Source organism: Phodopus roborovskii, unplaced genomic scaffold (genome assembly GCF_943737965.1).
Source record: "Phodopus roborovskii unplaced genomic scaffold, PHOROB, whole genome shotgun sequence".
Lineage (NCBI taxonomy): Eukaryota > Metazoa > Chordata > Mammalia > Rodentia > Cricetidae > Phodopus > Phodopus roborovskii.
Genome location: NW_026126480.1, coordinates 17,388,326 through 17,416,285, shown reverse-complemented (window position 1 = coordinate 17,416,285; position 27,960 = coordinate 17,388,326). Strand labels below are relative to the sequence as shown.

The following is a 27,960-nucleotide window of genomic DNA, read 5'->3' as shown; positions in this document are numbered from 1 at the left end:
AAGCTATATATCATTTCTACTTTATGTCTATTCTTACTCCACTAAAAATATGTTTAAGGAAAAGAGACTTCTAGGAACTCCGTACAAGTTTGAGTATTTATAGAGAGAAGCATCAGTAAGATTACTTGTTCTGACTGACATGATGATATGGGCCTGCAACCCCAAAGTCACAAGGCAGAGAGAGTAAGTTTCAGACTCTGAGCACAGCCTAGACTTTGTAGCAAGTTCATGGCAAGCTAGGCTATATTAGGCTCTATCTAAAACAAAAAAGTTATTCATTCTCATGATTGAAAATGAGATAATATTTCACTCTTTTCTGAGTGCTTAATACTTCCTATAGCACACAACATAAACATGGGCTATAGAGACAGACATAAACTGTTAAACTAACTTCACAGAACACCATACTGAAATACTTCTCAGGAAGACATCAGGTTATCAGAGGTACTTGTGACCTCTGCAGAAGATGTTACAGAAATGGCATATTCAAAAGAGGCTCTTATGGACAGCAGATGTCTTCAAATAGCTTTGCTTCCATGGTCAAGACTAATCTTGGAAGAACTTGCCCTCAAAGATTTCCCAGAGTCTAAGTATAGGAGATTCCCTTCACACTCCTCTCCACTTTCCCCATCTGGTTGTAACCCTAGTGAATGGTTACCAGCCAGACACAGTCTAACCTATAGCCCTTACCAGTATGGCCCCTCCATACCTTACATCCAAACGAACTCCTAAGTTATTGATTTTGGCCTGTGCCAGAGTCAGTCTTGGACTACTGGTATGTATTTAATTATCACCATTCCTCCACAAATTATATATGATTTAAAATCAATTCCCTCATAACCATATTTAATGCTATTGAAATGCAGTCAGTACCTTTTCAATCATCCATTTCTACTAGCAGTACTATTAATTGAATGGCCCCAAAATAAGATGAAGAAATACATTAGTTTTTCTAAGAAGCACCGACCAGGAAAAGAAAACATGGTTACGATTTCAATAATGACACTCACAGGAAGGTACAAGGATACCAGCTGTTCTCACAATGCTCTCAGGAGGATTGTCCTTCATGAGGTGCAGACACTCCACCATAACAGGCAGTGGGCAGAACTTTAAGCAGGTAATGACAGTTTCACCCAAGACAGTTCCATCATCTTATCTCCTTTTATATCTGATAGTATTTTCTACATTTTTAAAAATTCATAATAAAATATATATAACATAGACTGTATCAGCTACACTTAATAAACCATACAATTCACAGGCATGGCAAACACTTACTGCTCCTATTTCCACAACTCTTTCATCATCTCACATTGTATCTCAGTCCACATTTCCCACACCCATAACTAAGCTCCTGTAAGCATTGCCTACTTTATGATGAACCAAGTGTTTTGTGTCATTTGAATGAAAATGACAAGAGCTTAACTTTGAAAAGGGGCACAGAAAATAACTGGAGTCATAGAGCACTGGCAAGATAGGGGTGCAGGCAGGACAGTAGGGTGCATAGGCAGGAGGCACAGGTGGGAATGCAGGATGCTACACAAATATCATGTAAAGAAGAGACTCTGAGGACACAACCCAAATGATGCTCTGGACATGGGTATATGAAATACAAACAGGTTATGTATAATAGTCTCCAAATCCTGACCCTGAATGTAAATAGGCTGTCCTGTGGGGTTACACAGAGCTTACACTCTTATGTCCTATATCATGAGAAGTCCAAATAGTTGTGGACCTGAGAATCTATCCAAAAACTGGCCCTTAGTTTGAAGTGCTCTCTATAAACCAAAAATGTGAGCACTATAGACAGAAGTAATGAGGACTCCCTACAGCACCAGAAGAGAGCAAGGTTCTTACAGCTAGAGGACTGGAAGAAACTAAGGCCATATTGCTGGTGGTAGGCCAGAAGATGGACTGTAGGAAGAAAAGGCTCGAGCAAGAAGCCAACACAAGGAAAGCAGAAGAAATATCAGTGAAAAGAAAATCAGTGAGAGCATAAATGAGGGAGTATTAGGAAAGTTACGGGCCTAGTCAAAACACAAAAAAGCCAAGGAAATATTTCATTTATGTAGTATATTATTCTCCCCCCCATAAGCCCAATTGTGGACTCAGGAAAGCACAATGCATGACAAGCCAGGGGTCCTTCCTAATCTAGTCAGGTAAAGACTAATCACTGATCCAGGAGGTTCATTTATGTCCTCAAATGGGTCACATCCTGGAAGCCATGTGGATTACACAATAATTAATGATAAATAATAAGAGGTACTGAAAAGGCCCTTGGCCAACACTTAAAAATTAACTGTAAAGACCATCTCCCCCTATCTCCTGCCATGAAACCATGGTGTCCCCCTATCTTCAAATTTGCAAAATTTACTCATTATTTCCTTGTAAAAAATTCATTCTTAAAAGTATATAATTACAACATTTTCTCCCTTTTCTTTCCTTCATCTAAGCCCTCCCATATAACTATCTCCACTCTTCTTCAAATCATGACCTCTTTTTAAACTTTTTAAACCATCAGTTGATGTACTTTTCCCTGGGGAAGACCACTTCTGTTCTCAACTTTCCTCAATTGCCTATAGTTCTGTAGGGCAGAATCCTCAAGGGCATTTCCCTGTGCAGTTTAGCATATCCTTTGGTTTCACCCTTATTCCGCTCATGTTTGGGTAGTCACACTGGTATGACTTAATGGGTGTAGCTTCTCATATTTCTAGGAGACAATCTCACAGCAAACTCCCCAATCCTTGGGCTGTTATCATCTTTCTTCCCCCTTCTCCACAATGTTTCTTGAGTATAAAAATGGTAGTGTCTTGTACATGTATCTATTGGGAGTGAGTTCCATTTGAAGCAAGGGAAAACATGTGCCTGTTTTTCGGCAAAGTGGCAGGATAGAGCATATCATATGTCAGTGTAAGAATCACAATATGCCATAACAGAAAGCAATAGCCAAAGACAAAGTAGATGCAGTTGTGTTAATATGTTCAATTCTAAAGAGCATATAACTGAAGACTTTGGTTACAAGTGACTGAATTCTTCCACTGGTTCAAGAGTAATGACATAAACTAGTTCCATTTCTGAGATCTCAACATACTTCATAGCTTGATAATGAGTAGCTTTATAGAAAACTGAAATATTGTGACAGATACATTAACTTAGTTTGCAATTAATGGTGTTCTTCAAGATGGTACTGGAGGTTGTTATGTGGTACCCTCCCTCTACTTGTACATGTATTCTTTCTCTCTCTCTCTCTTTCTCTCTCTCTCTCTCTCTCTCTCTCTCTCTCTCACACACACACACACACACACACACACACACACACACACACACACCTGAAATGGGAAAATCCCTCATCATGTGTCTAGTGTCAGTGAACAAGATTTGAAGGATTATTTTCAATAAGGAGTGAATTAGCAGAAAGCCAAAATTAGGCAAGGATAAATAGTTGTGGTTGTTTTCTGAGTAGACTCACTGGAGTGAACTGTCCCATTCCATTTTTAACAAACACTGTACTTATATATTACTTGGATTATAATTAAACTTGTAAATAAATGTGCAGAGGTTAAATTAATATACAGACAACATGTTTTAAAATGGGAAGCTGAACCATTGCAAATTCTCATCAATGAGGTTCACAAAGTGCCCCGAAGGCCTCCATCTTTGGAAACTGTAGCCAGAAAGTATAGAAAAGCACCTGTGGAGAGTGATCTTGGAAGTTTCTGTCCAGCACTGTCACAGGCTGCCGCTGGGTGGAGTACCCACATGGCCTGGGAAGGGTCCCTGAGTCCAAGAAAGTACACAGTATCCTGGGAGGTGTGATCCTCTGAGAAAGTGTGATTAAACATGGCTTACCAAGGGGCATTCCCCAATGCCTATGGTACACAGCCTGCCATCTCTGTGTGTGTGTGTGCTTCTATGACCACACACTTCTTTTCTACCTTGCTGTAAGATGTTTATTGGAAGTTCTTTGCTGTGGTCTCAGTTTTCCCCCTGATCCAGAAACATGGAATCAGCTCTACCAAACCCAAATCTTCCACTTGCAGCCAGTGTGGCTTGGAGGGAAAGATGGCAAATGGCATCAAAACTAGCTTTCTCAACTTCTCTAGCCACAGGTTGATTTTACTTTCTAAGATATTAAAAAGTTGCTTTTCTCATTTTATAGTGCAAATGTTTATTAAAATATTCAAAGAGAATCTTCTTTATTGCAATTAAGAGCCAATGGACCTCAGAGCAATTTTTACTTGAGGTAATATTCAAGGGCCTGCAACAGGAGAACTTACATGGTTGAACTAGAGCCAAGTTGCTGGGTCATAGCCAATATTACAGCAGGAAAGAACAATTAGCAACTTGAAGCAATTTTGTGTTTACAGTCATTCAGCAAGCAAAGTTCTGTGTAAATAGGCTCCCCATGCCATAATTACAGGGATCAGTTCAGAAAACATTGATAGAGGCCAGATACCTACAGTGGAACATTCAAACATATTCCAGGAAATGTTCTCAGGAAACATAATAAAGTTAACAGTTTGCATGCAAGCAGAACAGTAAGAAATCATGATGAGACTTAAGTTCATTTGTGGTATACCTCTTACTCTGTGACTATTCAAACTCACCACTACCACCAAAAATATACAACATTTCATAACATTATGTTAAACAAGAATTTTCATTCTACTAATTTTGCATGTGGCAGACAGCTTCAAAATTTTGAGTCCTGAAAATTAACTTTTGTTCTATATACATATTTCACATAGAGCTCCAAAAGGCTGAATTTGTGGCCACAGCACACACAATCAGTTGGAATCAAAAACCAGTTGGCGGAAGTCAGCAGGATGTGCCACAAGAGTTGTACCTTTCCATGTCAGAATATCTACTGGATCAAAACAGAGCTGACACCTTGTTTAAATCATAATTTTCCAGACATGGTAGAGGGAACTTCTCTGTTGAATCTGACTTATTCTGTTTAGGAATCCCTCTGGACTGGTGCCCAAGAGAGGGGCACATTTGTTAGTTACTGGATAGCTGCATTTTTGTGAATATGGAAATGTACTGGAGTATTTGTGTTCCTGCACAATAGCAAGAATATAACTCTGTCACATGTGTGAGTTCAGAAAATGCATATCTATTCAGTTGATGTGTGAGAGCTGTCTCATGGATAATCTTAAGAGTCAATTATCAATTTTCAGGAATTTTAAAGGCTGATTATTGAACACAGGCATTGGTAAAGATGAAATTACATAAACTCCTAATTAAATAAATGATATTAGAAAGGTAATAAGTACCCCAGAATGATCATTTCCTAGTAATTCTTACTATATATTTCTATTATCTACTCAGAGAACCTATGCTATCTGTGTGGTAGAAATACTAGATACTGACATGTAATCAGACATCTCTTCCCAACTCCACTTCCAGCGATATCATTTTAGTAGCTTGAAATGGACCATGATAGAAGCATCAATACTACTCACGAGATGACTAACGAATCCCATACTTCTCTATCTGGGTAACTTTCTTCATGGCAAATATTTTCATCCTTGAAGAAAAAGTTACAAAATCTATGTGTGCTTGATGATTCCTTCAAAAGCTTGTTAAAAGTGGATTCCTGAGCTAACTGATACCTAATGAGGCTCAGGCATCTACACTTTAAATACACTCCCCCAAATGTCTTAAAGGCAGGAGATGGCTTGAAATTCACAGTGAAAAAAGCAGTGTTATGGCACATTCAACATAAACATGGTAGTTACTGAAACTCCTCACTGTTGTCAGAAGCCCACTCTGGCTCCATCAATCTTGCCGTAAGAGCTATCTTCCTGTCTCTCTGACTTTTCAGCTGGCATGATCCTCACCTCACTCACCCATTCCCCAACAAAGTTTCTTTGTTCCCAGCTTTAAAACATCACATATGTTGGCTATCATAAACAGCCTTAAGAAAAGTCTCCCTGGTCAAGAGGGACAGAAGCAGGAAAGAAGCCCAGGAGGTTCCCTATGACTTGGTTTGAATCTGGAACACCCTTTCCAAATGCTCGCGAACCATCTGCTAAGTTGGCTTAAGACTTTGCCAGGGATGGACATTGAGCTGAAAATCTTCCATTTCTAGATTCCATGTTCCTCCACTGTGAAGACTGGGCTCTATGCCCAACTCTATCTGCTGGCGGAGCCGCCTCGATTGGACGTCTTCTAGCATCTGTCACCATGATTCTCTCTCCCTGGGGAAGGAGATACCTTCTTTTTCAGTGTGAACATAAAGTAAAATAACATTTCTAATTATCGTTTGGATGTTTCTGAGACTCCATTAATTCTAGCTATTGGAATTCCTGAAATTATCTCTACACCATATGCTTTCTAGAAGTTCCTGGATGTATATTTTGCCAGACCATTTGATTAGTGTGCTTTAAAGCATTTTAATTTATACTCAATGGTAGGTAAAAGTGGGAAGGTAATGGGGTCTCTCCAAATCTATTTAAAAGAGGAAGAATAAAAGAGTATGAAAGTTTTAAAACTTATTTTCACTTTTCTCAAATTATTTTGACTTTAACTGCTTAACATATACATTTTATTCACTTGAAAACTACATCAGAATTTTAAATAAGAAAAACTTGTAGAACCCAGATGCAGATGGAGAGGACAAGGCCAGGCGGCAGAAACACATACAGACAGCTTACCTGAACAAGGAGGAGCGAACAGGCCACCAGACTGATAGCTGGGATGCCTGCATGGGACTGACTCAGGCCCCCCTGAATATGGGTCTCAGCCAGAAGGACTGAGCAGTCTAAGGGACCTCAGACAGTGGAGCCAGGATGTATCCCTGGTGCACAAAAGGACTTTGTGAACACATCCCCCATGGAGGGATAACTGCCTTAATCTAGAGACAGGAGAGAAGACCTAGTCCCTACTTCACATGACCTGTCAGACCTACATGACCCCAACTGGATGGCATTCCCCTACATATGGAATTGGGATGGGGGGATGGGAGGGGAGGGTGGTTAGAGTGCATGTGAGAGGGCAGAGAGGGTAAAAGGGAGGGAAGGAGGGAAGGAGAGGAGGAGGTTGGGAGGAAGGGAGGGAGGGGGAATTGGGATCAACATGTAAAATAATAAATTAAATTAATAAAAATGCTTTGACTCCAAAATTTAAGTTCAAGGACAAGTTACTGGGGAAAAGAATTTCTATTTTTGTTTCCACAGAAAATGAAAAGCTGTGGATTTCTTCCAGACTAATGTGGTTTGATCAAGCCAGACCACCTGAAACAGAGTGCCAGGTGATTCTACATTCAAAACAGCTGGACCAAGCAGCCTTACAGACTACAGCCAGGATTTCTGCATCTTCTTAGAATCTCCCATAACAGCGCCCCTTACCAGCAGGAAGTAGTTTGGAAAGAACGACGCCCAAATTCCCAAATATTGTCTATAAATGTTTGTTTTCATTTAAATGGACTTGGTTATATAAAATAAATGTATATAAAAAAGAAAAACTATATCTTTGTTAAGTCATCTATATTACAGAATATGAACTGAGCTATATCCATCCAGCAAATCAAGAAAGCCAATAGTGAAATATGATGAAGAGTCATGTTCTAGGGGTTGGAAGTAAATAGTTCAGTTGACACAGTGCTTGCTTACTGCAATGCACAAAGCCCCAGGTTTGATGCCCAGCACTTCATAAACCAGGCACAGTAGCACATGCTTGTGATCCCAGTACTCAGGAGAGGGGAGGTCATATCAAGATCTTTTTTGGGGTGCAGAGGGGCTCACAAACCCTATCTCTGAAAGGGAGAAAAAAAGGAATCAACCTTCTATGAGCCACATTCTGGTGTTGCTGTGGGGGCAGTAGGGGGAGCTCAGCTTCAGCTCCTTAGCACTTAGGCGTCCCCCAAGACAATCTTATAGCAACCCAGGGTTCAGTGAACCAAGAGTTTTAAGTAATGTGTCACATTCCTGGCTTTTCACATGTATACAGTATCCTTGGACCATTGCCTGTCTTAGTGCCTTTACACACCACTGTGACAAAACTGTTCAACTGAAAATATTCTGAGCATGATTTCCAGCAAGCTGGTAATAGAGTTCTACAACAACAACAACAACAAAATATGTGTTTCAACATTGGAAACTCAAATCAAGCATGCAGTTTGGGAAGAGGCATCAAGTTTCAACTAAACATACATACAAGATACTTAAGGAACTTTCCATTAAACCCTACTGCCCTGAGCCTAACACAGCAAAGTTACTTTAGTACTAACAATACCCTTTGAGAAAAATCCTTCAGCTTTATAATGATAGAAGCAATATCTCAATGGTCTCTCCTTGTCCTCCTCTCATTTATTACTTCTCTAGTTGTCATTGCCTTCTGATGAGGAAGGTAAGACAGGGACATTTCCTGAAAAATATAAATACAATATTGTTTAGCATATAACATGTAACACATTCCAATTTTGCAAAACTCTCATACTTTTTGGGTTTGGAAAATGTAATTCCATGTTACAACTTGATGACAATGATAAGAAGTTAATCAAAACCAAATATCTACTCAGACTATCCACTCCTCTTACATCATTCTAATGTTTATCAAGCACCCATTATGCTTTGAGCACTGAGTAAATAAGGGAATAAGAAGATGAAAATATGCATCATATTCCTTCAGCAAATTCCCAGGATAAAGAAGGAAGCAGACACAAGGACACATAGAAGAGCTGATACAAGGATAGGGAAGAATGGGTGAACAAAGAATTTGGGGGACTCTGAAGTAGAGGGTTAAGGAGTGATCATGAAAAAATGAATAAGCAAGGAAAAGGAGGGCTAGAAAAATCAGTCTGGGCTTAAGGACAGTTTTCGAGTTAAGAAACAGCAGACAACTCCGCATAAAATAAGGGGTGTCACACAATGCAACCCAGTTAGCCTAGCATGTATCCCACAGAGCATTGAGTCATGCCTAGTTTTCAGAAAATCTACTCTTGCTCCACGAAGGTAGATTCTGACAGCAGAAGACAGATGCAGGAATCGGATAGGAATTTCCTCAGCTCAGGGAATGGTCTGATGGTAGGTAATTGGGTGACAGTCATAACAATGGAGATGTGAGGCAGGCATGAGAAAACTTCAAGGTAAAACTAGTGGACACAGGTGGTGTTAAATATGGAAGCTGTGGTGGTAACAGCAATGATGTCTCTGAAATGACGCCCTCCTCTTTATGATTTGAGTGACTGGGGGTAGGAGTAGTGTCATCCACTGAGAGGAGAAAAACATAGAATTGGGGGAATGCCTTATCTATTTACTTAGTATTCAAGTACCACAACTCAGTCCAGGTATTGTGAGCATATTGAAGAGGATAAATGCAATTTTTATACTAGTGGGGAGAGTCACACACTAAACAAGCAAGGAATGTAAATGCTGATAGATGTTCATTGAAGAAAAGAAAGCCTGGGAAAGAAAAGGCCTGTAAGACCTTTCTAGGAAGTTACTTATTAAGCAATGAGCATAATTAAAGAGATGTGAGGCACATGGGACCTGTGAGGATGAGATCATGCTGAGTCACATGTCACTCTGTCTGAGTGGAGATCTGAAGCTCAGCAGAATTCAGGCTGGAATACAGATTGGGAACTGATATTATATGAGAGTCTTCCAAGTCTTGAGATGGGAGATTTACCAAAGTGAGGAGACAATGGGTCAAGCTTACAAGGGGCAAAATGGCAACATTTATAAACCAAGTAGAAGACAAGACACCAATGAGAGAAGAAAAGAAGTTTTGAGACCAGAAGCAGCACTCACCACTTTAAATGCAGTAGCATCCTGATGACTGAAATGTGCCTCCTGGGGTTAGCAATTGGCAGGTCACTGGTAACTGTAGCTGATGCAGCCTCAGGAGGGGTGGGTGTGGGAATTGGAGTACAGTGGTCTAAAAGTATGTGTGATTTGGGGGGGGGGTTGACCTCAGCCAAGGGATGATCACTCATTATCTGTGTGAAAGCAGGGAGAATGTCCAGTCAGGGAAGATGAACTGAACCTATAATTTCCAACAAAGTACATATAACTGGGGCAGAGGGCATGCTTACTGTGCCTGCTAAACACGCACAGCACCGAGTCCTAGAAATCACTTCCAACAAATTTCCCCAACTAAAGCAAGCCAGAATGGCAAAGCTAGGACGCATATCACTTCCTCAGATAGATTTGTAAGCATTTTCAGGAAACTATCCCTGAATGTATATGTGGGGTCATTTGTAATAGAAGTTCTAGTCAAAATATAGCATAGATGAGCTTTTCCATGGAAAATGGGCTGGGGACCTTTTGCTAACTTTCTTAAGTAGGTGGCTTTCCTTGTGGGAACAGCATCCTGCAAGAGAAAGCTCATTCCATCAACCTTTCAGAAAGCATGGGTCCCAGAAATTCAAGGTCATGTTCAGTTGCATGCATCAATTGCATCAACTGGGGTAAAGAAGAGAAAACCTAACAAGTGATGGAGAGGAGGGCCCAGTAAGCAGAGGGAAACTAACCAAGCCCATTATTAAGGTAAAAGAAGATGAACTAGCAGAGATCTGAGCAAAACCAAGCAGTCATGGCAGGAGCGAGTAACAGAAACATGGCTTTGTGAATGGCAATTCCCAGAGAGACACCATGACTACAAAGCATGATTAACTAGAATGTCAATGATGTAGACAAGTTAAAATGTTGTAAGCCCAGAGACAAATTATCCTGTACCATATTCAACTTCTTAATAGCCCTTTACTACCTACCTGTATATGTGACCTAACATCTTTGTGACTACTGGGTAGAATACAGGAAAAGATCCATAGTTTTCAACAATCCAAAGGCTAAGAGTGTTGTCAGATAGCATCTGAGGTCTTCAGCAGAGACTCCCTATATTTGATATAACCTATCTGATGTTCCCCTCCAATGTAAAGTGCCGTGACCTAGGAGACTCTTTGTTCTGTTACCATAAAACTTCATGAAACTTTTTCCATGTTAGATAAGAGAATTTGGGATAACCTGATTTTGTGTTCTTAGGCCATGGTCACTCATATTTGGCTCCAGAATAAACTACCTCTTGTCTCCTTTGAGGAAATAGCTGTTTCTTACACATACAGTCTGAACAACACATCCTGAAATAAGAGAATGAGGCACTTCACTGCAAGCAAAAGAGAAATAAAGCTTGGGTGAATCAAAGGCAGTTTTACATAGCACAGCAGGCAATAAACATATCAGAGGACTTTATCTAAAAGGGCAGCAATAAAAATAGACTCTAAGGGGTTTTAGATAGATCCTACAAGAGAGCAAAACCATGGCTATTTCTGAAATTAGGTGATGTGAAAGGCTCTATAATCTTAGCAATTGAGTCTACTTAGGATAAGACTTGATTACTCCCTCCATAACCCCATTCACACACTTCTCTGACACCAGAAGGTCTGAGATTCACTTAGAATGCCACTTCTGTTTCTTGGAAAGATGCCAACCTCTGAGTTCCTCTAAGTCACTCCTGGGTACCATAGGCTCAACACACCCTGGCTTACTCTAATCCCTTCACAGAACCTACACACTGGGAACCCTCTTCCACTCTACTCTGTTCTTGTACTTTGACATCTCCTGGGAGCATATAACTGAGCCAGGACAGTTACACACATAGAAACGTGAGAGTATGTAGAAGCATCAGAATCATGCTTTTTTTATTAAAAAAAAAAAGCTGCCGAAAGAATAAATGCAATTATTATGATGATTTCAAAGTAATACTTGAAACAGCTCTTTCATTTTAGACTCATCTCTACAAGTCCTACACCTGTCCAACCCATATTTCTGAAACTCAATACAATTTCTGTGACTCCCTCAGATCAGGCCCATCCCTGCATTATGTACAATCCAGATGCCTAAGTAATAAGCCCCAGACTGTCTACATATCATTCTCCTATTCTATCCCATGCCCTATAGATTTGAGCACAAAATAGACTATTATTACTGTTAATGTACAATGCAAATTCTAATGTGGCTCACAAGACCCTTATTAGCTTTCTGACTTTTGTCTGTCAGCACATAAGCTGACATGATCTAATTTCTTGGTCTAACTGTTAACTTTAAACTTACTCAGATTCATTCAAATAATTTGTCTGATACCTCCTAACACTTAAAAGACTGATTCCCCCCCCCTACACACATACACTTTTCTTGACACCACTCCTTCATGTTTTAGGTGTCTCCTATTACACCACACTTTCTTTACTGCACTCCACAGCTGTACATGTTATCCAAACTATCCAGGACAGGCACCTTGTTCCAGTTAGTTCAGCACCACGGACAGTGCCAAGGGAGCTTCCTGACGCTGCACAGTAAATTTTGCAGACAGTGGTGGTATACACTTGTAATCCCAACACCCACACAGGAGGATCACCATGAGGTCCAGGCCATCTTAAGTTATATAGCAATACCTGTCTTAAAAGACAAACAGAAAAGCAACAACAACAAAATATTCTGAACAAATTTAGAGGACAGATTGAAGCAGGAGGGTTTAAGGAGAAGAAAAGGAAGACAAATGATGGGCAAAGGCAGTAAGAAAGAATGATGACGTCAAAGACAGAAAGAATGAAGGCCCTGCTGGGAATTGCTGTGTCTACCTTTGGGAAATGAGCGGATTAAGAACAGAACATTAACTGATCTCTGAGTGCCTCACCCCTTCCAAACATTCAATCTTCTTCACACCTCAGTCTCCCCTGGAGGCTATTCTCATCTTTTAGAAAAGAATGTTGAGACACAATGATGTTGGGTAACTCTTCTGACACAGTGAAATAGTCTGTGAACCCAGGCTACTGCCCAGCACATGTGTTCTTTAGCTAGGAAGTATTTATACATGGAACAAAGGCAGATCCAATGGTAAAACTGTCCACACATTCAGTATTATACTTGCTCCTCTGAGAGAAAGATGAATCATCTGAAGTTAACAGTAGTCAAAATCCTGGAACATGACATGTAAAAGGAGTGCCCCTTCCTCCCCAGTTCCTCCAGGGTAATCTGTATAATGTGGGCCTAGGTGGGGGACTGAGGACATGCATGTATTGTGTGCTGCTCTCATTACTCTTACTACAGATCCAGATGGGGATGGAAACATAGCTATATTTGGCATAGATCAGTAACCCACACTCTACACACTCTATTGCCCAACTCTGGCTTTTTCTGGGGGGGGGTCTGGGGTTTTTCTTTTTTTGTCTGTTTGTTTTTTATATTAATTTATTTTTATTTTACATATCAATCCCAGTTCCCTTTCCCTCCCTTCCTCTTTCCCTCTCTCCCACCCTCACATGCACCCCGACCACCCTCCCCTCCCATCCCCCCCACTCTACATGTAGGGTGATGCCCTCAAGGAGGAGTCATCTAAATCTGTCAAGTCATTTGGAGTAGGGACTAGGAATTCTCTCCTGTCTCTAGGTTAAGGGAGTATCCCTCCATGGGGGATGTGCCTGTAAAGTCCTTTTGTGCAAGAGGAATACATCCTGGTTCCACTATGAGGTCCCTTACATTGCTCAGGCCTTCTAGCTGAGACCCATGTTCAGGGGGTCTGAGTCAGTCCCATGCTGGATTCCCAGCTATCAGTCTGGGGGCTCATTAGCTCCTCCTTGTTCAGGTGAGCTGTCTCTATGTGTTTCTGAAGCCTGGTCTTGTCCTCCCTCTCTGCATCTGGATTCCAGTTCAGCTTAGTGTTTAGTTGTGGGTGTTTGCTTCTGCTTCCATCAGCTACTAGATGGTGGATAAGTTTGTCTTTGATCAGGAAAGGGCATTTATGGCAGCCTTTCCACTGTTGCTCAAATTGTCAGTTGGTATCAATCTTGTAGGTCTCTGAACATTTCTTTAGGTTCAGTTTTCTCTTCAAACCTATAATGGCTCCCTCTTTTATGGTCTCTCTCTCTCTCTCCCCCTCCCCCCCTCTCTCTCTTCTCTCTTCTGTTCCTCCCCTGACTCAATCTACCTAGTCCCACGTGCTTTCCTCTCCTCCCCTTCTCTTTCTCCTAATTCCCTCTCCACTCACTGCCCCCCCCCGTACTCCCCATGTGCTCTGGAGAACTTGTCCCTTCCCCCTTCTGTGAGGGACTTTATATGAATCTCTTAGAATCCACCTTGTATCCTAGTTCCTCTGGCAGTGTGAATTATAGGCTGGTGATCCTTTGCTTTTTTTTTTTTTTTTTTTTTTTTTTTTTAAGACAGTGTTTCTCTGTAGCTTTGGAGCCTGTCCTGGCACTACTCTGTAGACCAGACTGGCCTCAAACACACAGAGATCTATCTACATCTGCCTCCCAAGTGCTGGGATTAAGGGCCCGCACCACCACTGCTGGGTTGGCCTTCCTCACTTCAGCAATACTGTCAAATATTAACTTCTAGAAGTGTAGGGTGTATAGTAGATATGGACCTCAAGCAAGGCACATATCGGGACTCTAGGAAAATTGTTCCTTAATTGGCATTATAGATGGGTCTGAAGCTACAATGTATGTTGTATTGTTATACATACTTGGGACAAATTATTCTCTAATCTTTCCCAAACATTTGTAACAATCAGCTTTGCCATGGCAGTTAACACTCACATATGAATGAACAAAAGCTCACACAGCAGCTATTATGCCTCTGGTTCCTGCATTTATATAAGTCTTCCTTCTCCAAACAGAAGCAAAATATTTAGAGTCAGAGCCCTTTGTAACTTTCCCTCAACCTCCTCCCTTACTAGGCTTTTGTTGTGAGGCTCTGAAAAGTTAATCTATGATATTCATCATATCTGATGATGCTGCACATACATGCATACATATGTACTTCTTGTGTGTATAAGTATCAAAGTCTGTACTCTTTTGTTTAAGGCAGATTTTTCACAAGAAATTAATTTTAACTGATTCAATTTGCCATCTAACAGTGGTTACCAAGGATACCAAATAGCCAGAATCACTTGGCTCCAACTTGCTTGTTAAATCAGAAGATGTTAACAGAAAACTGTGAAGAATTATTATTGTCTAAATAATCTGGCCAGAAATAGTGGCCCCTCCCAATGTTCCCAAGTCCCGAACTCTGTTTAAAAAAACATTCCAATCTATAATAATTACCAAGAATATGCAAACATTTTTTTCTAGGATTTGAAGTTGAGTGACTAGTGTGTAGGAAAATGGCCACTAATAGTTTCACTTTCATTCACTCCTGATAAAGCACTGGACTGAGAATGGCCACTGATCTGATCTTATCTATCTCAAAGCAGAGGATTCTCACTGTGGCAGTTAATTAACATCCAAGTAATCTTGCTGAGTTTGCCCTAAATCAAACAGCCCATAGCTGTGTGCTTATTAATACAGGCAAGCATTTAACAGATGAACCTAGAATGTGCCCTTAAGGGCAAAGAATTAAAATGAAAACACTCAAAACAACACCCTCCCCGCAAAAAAAAAAAAAAAAATAATAATAATAAGACTAGGAGCTGTCTATCCAGTGTCACTGTAAAGAAGAACAAAATTTCAATATTTTCTTTCCAAAAGACACAGACTTACTAGAAAGTGTATGTATACTTAAGAATGTGAATTCTCTAACATGTATTGCTATGAATATGTCCTACTTGGTGGTTGTATATTTTCATTTTGTTTATAATATCTTCTGCAAAAAGTTTTCTATTGTAAATGATAATAGTTGTCAGAATCTGCCAACTTTGTCTTTTGCAGTTCTGAGGCCATGAAAAGACTTTACATACCTTAAATATGACAGAAACAGACAGTCACCACCAAATATATTTCTCCAGTTTTCTAAAAGAACAGGACATTGTGTGTATCTGAAATGACACCTCTGAAGCCCATAGACTTCATTTTTCCATTTCCCCATAGCTTGGTAGAGCCACATGACTGAATCTGATCAACGACGTGAAAGCAGGAGGCTGAGTGGGACATTCAGAAAGATTTCTCCAAAAGAGCAGTTTAGGGTCTGAAGCGATGGCTCAGCACCTAAGAATACTTGCTGCTCTGTAGAGGACCCCAGTTCAGTTCCTAGCCTCCATATGTAGCTCACAACCATTCTTAACACTAGACCCCTACCTGAAGGCTGCAGCATCAGTGATTATGTAAACACTTTAATGCAATGCATGGTGCCAAGTCCTCGCATGTATCATTGTTATTGTTATAATTGTTACTATCAGCATCCTTATCACATTCAAATACTAGCCTTGTTTCAGAAGGTGTTATCAGGAATAATACTGCTTTCTTGGTACACCTGAGATGACAGTATTTGTTTCTCCAAAAACTTAGCTATCGTGAATAAGATAGCTTTTCACACACCCACTACAAAGACTGTACTAAAAATGACAGGCAATGCCAAATGTTGACAAGGCCTTTTGGAAACGAGAATCCTTGTACACTATTGTTTGAAATGTACAATTACTGCAGTCATCATGGAGAACAGTTTGGCAGTTCATCAAGATGTATAATGTACATTTGCAATACAACCCAGAAATCCTTTTTCTAGGTGCACAGCTAAATGAGAGAGAGAGAGAGAGAGAGAGAGAGAGAGAGAGAGAGAGAGAGAGAGAGAGAGATCTACATAAAAAAAGTACCAAGGAAAGTGGGAAGATTCAACCAGTAAGTTGCTGTCCACAAAAGCATGATGAGATGAGTATGGGTCCCCTATACCATGCAAAAAGCCAGGCTTATATAATGGCACACATCTATTAACAACGGGAGGGAAGTGGAAAAAAGGATGTGGTTGTTTGAATGAGAATGCCCTTCATAGACTCATGTTTGAATATTTGATCCCCAGTTGTTGTAATTGTTTGGGAAGGAATAGGAGGTGTGGACTTGTTGAAGGAGGTATGCTACTGGGCTTTGAGGTTTCAAGATCCCACACCATTTCCAGTTAGCTCTCTTGTCTTAGGCTTGTAGATCAGATATAGGCTTCAGCTGCTGCTTTAATACCATGTCTGTCTACCTGCTTCATGCTCTCTGTCCAGATGATCATGGACTCACTCTCTGAAACAGTAAGGCCCCATTAAATTCTTTCTTCTACACATTTCCCTGGTCATGGTGTTTTGTCGTGGCAATAGAAAGTAACTAAGACAAGGATACTTGGGGCTTGTTGGCTAGTCAGTCTAGCTAAATCATAAGCTATAGATTCAGCAAGAGACGTTGTCTCATAAAACATGGTGTATAAAATATATGACAACATACAGCATTGGCCTCTAGCCTGCACATTTGGGCACATACTCCAGTGTGTGTGTGTATGTGTGTGTGTGTGTGTGTGTGTGTGTGTGTGTGTACATGTACGCACGCACACTGTTTTGAAAACTTGTAAAGAATAAATTAATTAGTAAAACTCCCTTGCAGTTGAATTTTTTGTAAACACCATTATCAATAATACCACAAAAATGGAAAAATGCCCCAAAGTGGTAAATAAATAGAACACAAATATAGCTATATAATGCTGGAATACTACCGCAATAAAAAGAACTAATGATACAGAGAACATGATTGGACTTCAAAATTATGCTCACTCAAAGAATCCTGACACAGCAAGCTCTTGTTTATTTATTTATTTATTTATTTATTTATTTATTTATTTTTTGGTAACCAAAACTTTAATCCCAAGGATTCTCACAAACATATTACAAATGACAGCATGAAAAAGAAATCTTGCACAGTAACTCAAAGGTTCAGCTCTACAATGTACCCTTACACTGATAGGACACTGGTAACTTAAAGTCTTCCATTTCCAAATAAAGAATGTTGCAGCTATGCGTCCATATATAGCAATCAATAAGGAACCTCTGAAAGCCTTCAGGGTGCAGTTCCCATCCTTTACCTGTTAGCTGGTGTTCACTAACAGCTTTTAAAGACTGCCTATCATTTTACCCACAGCTCCACACCATATCCCAGCCACTAGACAAACTAGAGCTTTATTCCATTTCCGCCAGTGGTTTCTGTATCATTAGCACATCACACTTTAACTGGGCAGGATCTAGGTTTATTTCAGTCTATGAAAAACTAAAGTTCAAAGCAAATTTGAACAGCTAAAACATCTTAAAAATGTACCAAGATTATGAAGTCTCAAACAAAACTTGAATTTCCTGTACATACTCCTGTCAAATGAAGTTATTTCCTGTACACCACTTCTTTAGCAAGCTGGTCTTCTATTTCCTTTCATTTGACCTAGATCGGCTATGAGACCTATAGAAAGACCGAGATGGCTTGTGGTTTCTCTCCCGAGACAGAGACCTTTCTCTTCTCCTATCTCTAGAAAGTGACCTGCTCCGGCTTCGAGAGAAGCTTCTCCTTCTTGGAGATCTTCGCTGAGGTGGAGGACTCCTCCTTCGATAATCATCTCGAGGTCGACGGCCCCAAGAGGGCGGCGGGCCACGATTCCGACTTCTTTTTTCACCATTCGACAGTTCCACTCTCACACGACAGCCACATAGTGTTCTTCCATCCAGCTCTCAGACAGCATCAGCTGCATCTCGGGGATCCTCAAATTCAACAAAAGCAAAAGCCAGGAGGGTTCCGAGCAACCCACACACTTCGAAGTGGTCCATAATAGCCAAAAGCCCGCTCTAGTTCAGTCTTGTTCCCATTGTTTCCAAGATTACCTACATACACCTTACAATCTAGTGGACAGGAATCACGATGCATTTTGAGATCCTGGGTTCAAACACCGAGGTTCAAACCCCAACACTCCATCAGGCCCACCCGCGCACTTCGGGATCTGCTTTAGCAGATGCTCTCCGTTCCCTCAAGCTCTTGTTTAATAAGACTGTATTTATCTATAATATCCAGAAGAAATAAAATTGCTTCCCAAGGTGGGAATTAGCAGAACACATACATGAGGAACCTTTCTGGGGTAATGAGGATTTTCTAAAACTGATATATGGTGGTGCTTGAATAACTGTGATAAAAGAACTAAACTGTGTACTAAAAAGGAATGAGGTGATTATGTAGAAAATATGCCTTAATGAATATTTTTGGTGAGCCAGGATTTTACTGTGTGGTCCAGGCTGGGTTTGAACTCATCATAATCCTCTTGCTTAACCCTTCCAACTACTGGGATGCTCCTTAGAAGCTTATGTTTCCTTTATATGATCTGACCATGTAATCCGTTTTATAAAACATTTCCTGAATATTACTATTCTCTTGGTGGGCAGAAACTTCCAAAAGTACATCAGACTTTTAACTGTTAATTCTACCCTCCAATTATTTGTCTATTTGGCATATTACTGCAGTAGGTTCCTAATTCTGATTTTCTTAAGTTGTTGCTCTACTAATTAAAAGTTTATGGTTGCTAAGCCCCCATTGTTTGTCATATTATGAATAATAAATAAGTTTTATGTGATGGCTTACTTTGCATACAGTTATAGGAATGATAATTCAATTAGCATGAAGCTTTGTCAAAAGAACAAAGACAACAGAAAATCCATGGATAAATATTTTTCACTTATTAATTTAATACATTTAATGAAATTTTTCTGAACAGTGAAAGCCAGACACTAATTCTCTTTGACACTCCCCCATGCTTCCAGTGACATTATGAAGGCAAGCAGGGGCTTGCTACTCCCCTCATGGGGCCTCTTTGGATCCAATCTGTTGATTGTCCACCATCTATGTGCAATGGTGTTCCCAATTTAACTTCCCAATACCTATAGACTGAAGCACTGGGCAGACAGCTAAGATTGGGTTACTTAACTATAAGAAATTAAAATGCATTCTAAAAACCAACATAATGGAAAAAAATTGTGACTTTAGTTGGCACCACTTTACAGAGTGAATCCTCTCAGACTGAACCTGTAGGGATTGGACTCCTGACCAGACAGAGCTCCAGTAAATCCACATACAAATGGTCTCAAAGCCTGCTAGAATCAATGGATGTTTTTACCAAGAATATATGGAAAGAAACACCAGGGGATTTTTTGATTCTCTTTGTAGACTCTTCTGAAACATATAACACAGTGTGATGAATTTTAGCTACCTCAAAATTAAAGCAACACAATCAAAAAAAGTTTTAAAAGCCCTAGAATAAAAGTGACCTATAAATCCTGGCTATTACAGCAATGTGAGATCCAAAGCCACAGTTCAGGAAAAAGAAACTGAAGAAGGACTGGCAACCTGTTTTCCTCATTCCTTGGGAAATATTCTGGGAAGCCTGCAGAGTCAGTTCAGCTATGCTGGCATCTGACATTCATAGTATTTGAAAAAATAAAATTGAAAATATGTTTAGCCTGGGAGTCTCTGAATCACTTTATTTCCTGACTAAAATATTAAAAGTGGTTCTCACATGGTTTTCTCAATCCAATCAAATCTGTTCTCTGTTCCGGGAATATTTCTGGCAAAGAAAAAGTGTATTCCAAGATGATTTATAATTGACAAGACTCAAACAACCTTGCTCTCCTCTAACCTCATGGCCAGACTTCTTCAACCATATCTACCTTATGGTTACCCTAAGTTTTGAGCAGATGTTAATCATGTTATATGCTGAGTGATAAGAAAGACCGATAATTTCCTTATTGCTGGGATATTATAGCTACATTCTAAAGCTAAATTTTCTCAAAATGTATCATTCATGTTGCCAATGGAGCTGTACTTCATAATCTAAGGTTAATTCCCAGTGGGGTTTTAAACTTATCAATTTTATGAAGCAAATGCATTGGGATGTCTATATTTCCTTGCCCAATATTTTATAAAAGCTCTACACAGGTGATTTGAACATACTTTTCTTTTTAAGTGGGCTGCAAAAGTCATCTCAACTCATGAAGGCCATCAGTGCATGACATTGGCAATCCTGTCAGTTCATCAGGCTCAGGAGCACAGATAATTTAGGTGCTGTCCTGATGATTCTGACTCAGTCAACGAAGGCAGGAAACTTGTATCTTTGAAGATTCCCTGGGTTGATTCTGATGTTCATCCTACACAAGAGAATCACTCTACAGAACTTCTATACAGTAAAGGACATCAGACTTCTATTAACTTCTGCCCATAGCCCTGGGCACCCACAGCAGGTGCCATATGCATCCTTGAACTTGATGTATTTAAAATCAATCTCATTCTTCTTTCACACAAAATATTCATAGCCTCCAGTAGTAAGCCCTGCATGTCATGTGACTACTTTCCCAGCAGCACCAGACACTCAGAAGGCAGGAGCCCTATATTTTGTATCAGTGCACTGCCTATTTCACCTCTTAAATACTTTCTAAGGTATCTTTCAATATCTAACCCTATTTCAGAACCTTATGTGATGAAAATGTCCAGGATTCTTGTCTTACCAGCAGGGCAGCATTTCCACCACCCTGAGAATTAGAATCTCACTCTCTCCACCTCTTCAGTGCATTCCCAATAGCATCCCTTGACAGAGTCTATGACTGTTTAATCTTCCTCAACCTTAATTCCCTTCTTTTATTATTTTAAAACAGCATCTCCCATAGATAGCTTGGGATAACTTTGAATTTATTCTCTTGTATCTCCAGGATACTGAGGGCTTTGTGCCCTATGCCTGGTATTATACAGTGTTGAAGATCAAACCCAAGGCCTCTTGCATGCTAGGTAAGGGCTCTACCAATTGAGCTACATACATTTCCAGTCCATCCTTAATCCTCTTACATGTGCACTTTTCTCTCCTTATTATAATGAAATTTCAGTCACTCTAATCACTGCATGTTATGTTACTCTAATCATTTTTGCTGCTCTTTTTTTATGTATACTCATAATTCCTGCTTAATGAAAGCGACAGATGGCTTAAGGTAAAGGAGCCTACTGTCAAGCCTGATGAACTAAGTTTGGTCCCTGGGACCCACATGGTAGAAGGCAAGGACCAACTCTCAAAAATTGTCCTCTGACCACACATGAACATTGACTGTAGCATACATGAAATGTTTACACATGCACTCGTACAAAATAGAAATGTGAGAAAAATGAACACAAATCTTTCCTTGTCTATAGAAAGGCAAAATATGTATTCATCCCTAAGTGGATATTAGACATAAAACAAAGGATAACCAGCAGTCTACAACCCCAGAGAACCTAGGCAACAAAGAGGACCCTAAGAGAGACATACATGGATCCACCTAGGAATGGGAAAAAATACAAGATCTCCTGAGCATGGGGGGCCTGAGGAAGGGGGAGAGGGGAGAGGGGAGGAGAGTAGGGGAGTAGGGAAAATGTATAGCTCAATAAAAACAAGGTTAAAAAACAAGAAGACAAAAAATAAAATTGTGTATCAGTTCAAAATAAAAATATGAAGAAAAAACAAACAAACATAGCTGAATGTGGTAGGAGAGTTAACACACAACCATGTAGATACATTTTATGAAATCCATGATCAGCAACCTGAGGCAGAACCTCAGTAGTCCCATTCTCCTAGGGACTTATTATCATAGTCCTGTTTCTAAACTCCACTACTTCTGACTGTCAATCCCTCTCAGAAGCTTTCTTTCCTCATTCACTGAGAAGGGAAGAATAATCACAAGACAAACGACTAAGGAATCCCTTCCCCACAGCTACCCACTATGCCAATGGATTCTGCTTGACTCTGAGAAAGGGTGAACTCCTGAGAAGCACACCTCCTACCCAGAACTTCATACCTTTCTGTTTGTTTTTCCTTCTCTCCAGCATAAAAATGGTTTTCTTTCTATTAAAAGTCATCTTTTCAATTATTGCTTCTTTCCAGTTACAAAATTTGTTCTTTCTTTAATTTTTCTCCTTCCATTTTCTTTTCAAGACACTACTTAGACATTCCCCTGCTTTGTTTTCCTTCAAAATCACTTAGTTCAAGGTTACTATGACCTCAACATTGCTCAGTATGATGGCCAGCCTGGTCGCTACCTTGCATGGCCTACTAGCTATGTTTCATGCAGAACATCACTCCCATACCTCCAGAAATATTTCTTCATGTTTAGCCACACACTCCTATTTCTTGCTTCCTCTTGCATTTGCTGGTTCTTCCCAGTCTCCTTGTTGGTATTTTCTTCTCTCTAACAGGTTGCATGAAGTTATCTTCATTACCCTTTGGTCAGTGTGGTGGTCTCAATGTTCATTCATGTCCTACCCCACATCTACATCTTGAAACCTAGTTACCAAGTGACAACATTAAGAAATGAGGACTTGTTGGGTTGTGGTGGTGCACATCTTTAATTCCAGCAATCAGGAGGCAGAGGCAGGTGGATTTCTATGAGTTCAAAGCCAGCCTGGTCTACAAAGCAAGTTCCAGGATAGCCAGAGCTATTACACAGATAAACCCTATCTCAAAATTTAAATAAATGAATATAATAAGAAAATAAGAAGTGAAGATTTTAAGGAGATGATTAGAAAATAAATGAAAGGCTGGGGGTGTAGTTCAGTGGATGTGAGCTTGCCTAGTATGCCCACAGCCAACAGTTACTGCTGAATAAAAGAATAAAGGCAGAGCACACAGAGATAGGAAACTGGGCACAGAGAAACACACCTATAATTTCTGCACTCAGGAAGTAGAGGCAGATGGATTGAGAGTCAAAGTCATCCTTGACTACATAGCAAGACTGAGGCTAGCCGACTACATAGCAAGACTGAGGCTAGCCGACTACATAGCAAGACTGAGGCTAGCCTAAGCCACATAAGACTGTCTCAATCCCTGAACTCCTGGGAAATGGATTCATCTGGCAACACGAGGATATCAATCCAGCAGCTCTCGGTTCTTTGTCTGGCATCAAGAACTGTTGCTTACTACATTAGATTATTCCTATAACTTAAGAGGTATCAGCTCTCCAGCCTAAAATATGCACAAACATCTTTCAGGTCTCTCACCAGCAGCTATTTCTCCTTTTTTTTCTTTGTGTGTGTGTTTGTTTGTTTTTGTTTGTTTGTTTTGTTTTTTCAGAAAGCATCTCATGAATCTCATGCTGGCCTTGAATTAACTGAGGATAACCTTGAGCTTCAGATCTTTCTGCTTCTACCACTCAGTGCTAGGATCACAGGCACACATGACTTTATCTAGTTTATGAAATGCCAGGAATCCCCAGAGTTTCATGAACCTTCTACCAAATGAGCTACATACTCAGCCCTAATGGTTCCTAGACCCTACGATCTGCCTGTCACCACCTTTCTGCCATCATTTACTGATGTCTTCCTCCTTGTCTATCTCACTATAACCCCACTGACCCCTGGCTGACACCTGCTAGCCATGCCCCTGCATCACAACCTTTGTATCTGTCATTCCCCTGCCTGAATGCTCTTCACCATGACTCATATGTCTTATTGACACATCTCCTTCTGACCTTGACTCATTAACAAATTACACTCTTTCCACTTTTATTTTTCCTTAGCACACAGTAATACCTAACATGCCCTGAAATTGATTTATATACAATACTCCACCCATCCTGCATGTTCCATGAGGAAAAGCTGTTTGTTTTATGCTGCACACTACTACTGTATACTACATCTATCCATTGTATAGCCATAAGGATATATGACATGTTGGTCAATATCAGACTACATATATGACAGCATCATACTGTCATAATGATGAGAAAAACTCTGGTCTCTTGACTGCATAGAAGCCATGGTAAGAGACTGGTCTATACCATCAAACTTGTATGAGTATATTCTGGGTTTATATAACAAAGAAACTGCCTAACACTGCACTTCTCAAACCATTTTCACATCACCGACATGTGACTGCACCTACAACAGCACCTGGCACACAGCAGATGCTCAATAAACATGATACAGAAATAAACAACATCCTTAATAAAGTATATACTCAACCTTCATCCTGACTCCCAAATAATCTAATTAAGTGGTAAATCTGAACTGGGCATGGTAGCACATACCTGTGATCCCTAAATTCAAGTGGATAAAGCAAGAAGATAGAAATGAGTTTAAGGCCAAAATGGGATACAGTTCCAGGCCTGGTTGGGCTACACTGCAAGAACATGTATGTATGTATGTATGTATGTATGTATGTATGTATGTATGTATGTATGTACATATCCCAAACAATTAAAAAAGAAGTAAATCTTTTTATGCCAGCCTTCAGGTCAAAGCCTTTCATTGTTTCTGACCACTATGATGATGCAAACTGAAATGTCTCCTGAAGCCAGGCATGTCCTTTAAGTGTCAAAAGCAAAGTTTGTTTGTAGCAGGGTGGGGGGTACAGTTATGAAAAGGAGTAGCCTGTTACGTGTAGGTATTTGATCCAATTATTTTTTTAATGTGCCTAATACTTTGTAGTACCCTTAAAGAGGGGGAAAAATCATCTTCCCAGTGTGGTTGTTTTGTGGGCCCTGGGCAGACCTCCCATGTTTACTCCCTCCTGGACTCTGCAGACACAGAGAAAACAGACAGCTTGTCCATGGACTGGGTGACTAGTGCAACTGAACATGCAGCCTTTCCATTGTTGAACCAGTCAAGGTAGCAAGATATCACTGTTGGCATTGCTGGAAATTATATCTGGAATCCAGATGTTGGAACCAGATGTCTAAACTTGCTAAAGGCAGTTTTTACAACTATATGAGGTAATTATACTTGTATTTTGGAGAAATTTGACTTGGAGTCTAAAATTAGAATCATTTAACAGAAGATTTCCTATCTGTCAGGACCTTACCTTGGACAAGAAGAAACTGCCAAGCAGAACATGTCTCCCAAGAGGACACAGATGACTTGAAAAGAGACACTATGGAATTCTTCCTGCCTGCAAACTTCCTGCCTCACTCTGTTGAGAATGGGTCCTTTGGGCTTACAGATGGTCAAAGTATTTTCAGGATTCCTGTCAGTGCTCAGCCACACCTAGTCCCAGTCTCTCTGGACTCTGACAATGGCCCACAAGGACTGCTGGCCACGTTGGACTCTTGACAACAGTCCACACAAACTTCCATGATAGAGCAGTGCTAACTACAATAGTCTCATCTCTCTGCCTTCCCAACATGCACTGTTGTTACTATTACAGGGGATCCATTCTCTCTGTATTATGGGTTTTGAAATTTCCTAGAATTCCCATCCCACCCACAAATAGACTTCTTCTCTAGGAAGTCTTTAAAGACACACTCACGCCAGCTAATTACTTCTCTTTTTCTGTGCTATATTCAGCACATGGCTCCCTTCCTGCCTTTATTTTATTATTTGCAGTTATTATTTTATCTCAGTTCCATAGGGGCAGCAAGCTTGTCTAATGTGTCTTTCAATTACTCGTGCCTAACCTGGTACATGGCACTTAGGAGGCACTGCAATGAGTGTTTCTGAACTTAATTTTCATTAGGAAAGAGTGATCATATCAGTGTGGCTAACATAAAGGTCACATGGCATAAGGGTGAAATGGGGGTGAAGTCACAGATGAATTACATAATTCTTTCACATTCATATAAACAAAAGCATTACTTAGCACTGGAAGAGTGTGACAATGGTGGCAAGAGGGCAGGGAGCATAAGGTCACTCTCAGTAATATAGTAAGTTCAAGGCCAGTGTGTCCTGTATAAAACCCTGTCCCAAAAGAAATTTAAAAGGGGCTGAGGAAGTAGTTCACTGGATAAAGTACTTGCCATGTAAGCCATAGGACCCCCCAGAGCCTGTGTGAAGTCATATGTGGTAGTATGTGTCTATAAAATGTAAAGTAGTGAACAAAAAGAGATCCCCATTGCAAGCAAGGTAGAAGGCAAGAACAGACACCAAGGTTATTTTCTGATTTTTACACATGTGCCTGTACTCACACACATAAATTTGCACATATATAAATCATACATGCGTAGGCATACACATGCACACCAAGATGAAAAAACAGTACAATGGATTGATTTTAGTCAGACAATCTGAGTTAGTTAAGTCACTATACAGTGCTCCGTCTACGAGCTAATTTGATAGAACTTTTACATTTTAACTAATGCAAATTTGTAAGGAAAGCACTAAGATTCTAAAATAAAACAATTAAAAACCAACAACACACAAATGCATACTGTCAAGAATAAACAGAAAATTCATCTGGGAGGAACTTCTTAACCAGGCCTAACAGGTAAAATACTCAGTTCTACTAACAACAAACTAAAAATTAAAATCACCAGGTATCCACTTCAACTCTATTGTATCAGTAGCCTTCTGTTCATGTTGTATCTCCCACTGAGAGTGAATTTACTGGTGATATGTAACAGAACTAAATGACGTAGGTCCACTAGAAATCAATTTAAGCTCATTCATTATTATTTCAAAAACCCCTCAAAAGAAAGCAGGGGAGTACAGGTAGAAGTTATTATCATACTAGAAAAAAACACAGAAGCACCACTGGGCATGCTGACACATATCCATAATTCCAGCATTCTAGAGGGGAGGCAGGAGGATTGCCATGAGGTAAAGGCTAGCCCAGGCTACAGAGCAAGAACCTGACTCAAAAGACATTAAAGAATAACAACAGCAAGAACAAAAAAGTCAGAGATGAAGAAAGGAAGTAAGAAAGAAACAGCAAAATTAGATGCTAAAATGTCCTCAAAAAAGTTATATTCGAAAATCTGGGCCTCTGTAAGAAAGAGGCCTCAGCTGGAGAGTTCCAGTTTCCAGTGAGATCCAACTATCGAACTATCCTGCAAAACCAACAGTCCACCCTACTTCAGAGACTTCTCGGAGCAACTCTGAACAAAGGAGACCTGCCTATCCACGTGGGACCAACCGTAATTTCCACTTGCTTGGTCTCTGACCCCACCTCCAGTCCTCTCCTGGAGTCCCGGGCCCCTCCCAGAGATCTGCCTATCTCTGCAGGTCCACTCCGAGTTCCTGCCCACAAGAGCCTTGACCCCCAAATCCGGGCCTCTGCTAAAGAAAGAGGCCTCAGCTGGTGAGTTCCAGTTTCCAGTGAGATCCAACTATCCGGAAAAACCTTCCCAAGTTTCAGCTCAGCCTTTGTCCTCTTCCGCCAGCTATTGTCCAGAGGTGAGTCTGGGCCCAATCGGGGCTGCCTCTCCCCTACAACCTCCCCCCCCCCCCCGAACTCCCTGGGTTGGCCCCTGATCCTGCTGCTCCTGTGTCCGGTCCCCATCAAGAGCACCCTTGGAGCT

General features: G+C 40.4%; 1 protein-coding gene and 1 pseudogene across 1 annotated transcript in view; both read right to left on the bottom strand.

The window, feature by feature from the left end:
- Positions 1-27,960, bottom strand: part of Syt9 (synaptotagmin 9) — a 146,313-nt gene that overhangs the window by 102,560 nt on the left and 15,793 nt on the right. The window lies entirely within an intron of this gene.
- LOC127228167 (serine/arginine-rich splicing factor 3-like) lies at positions 17,918-18,610 on the bottom strand (annotated as a pseudogene).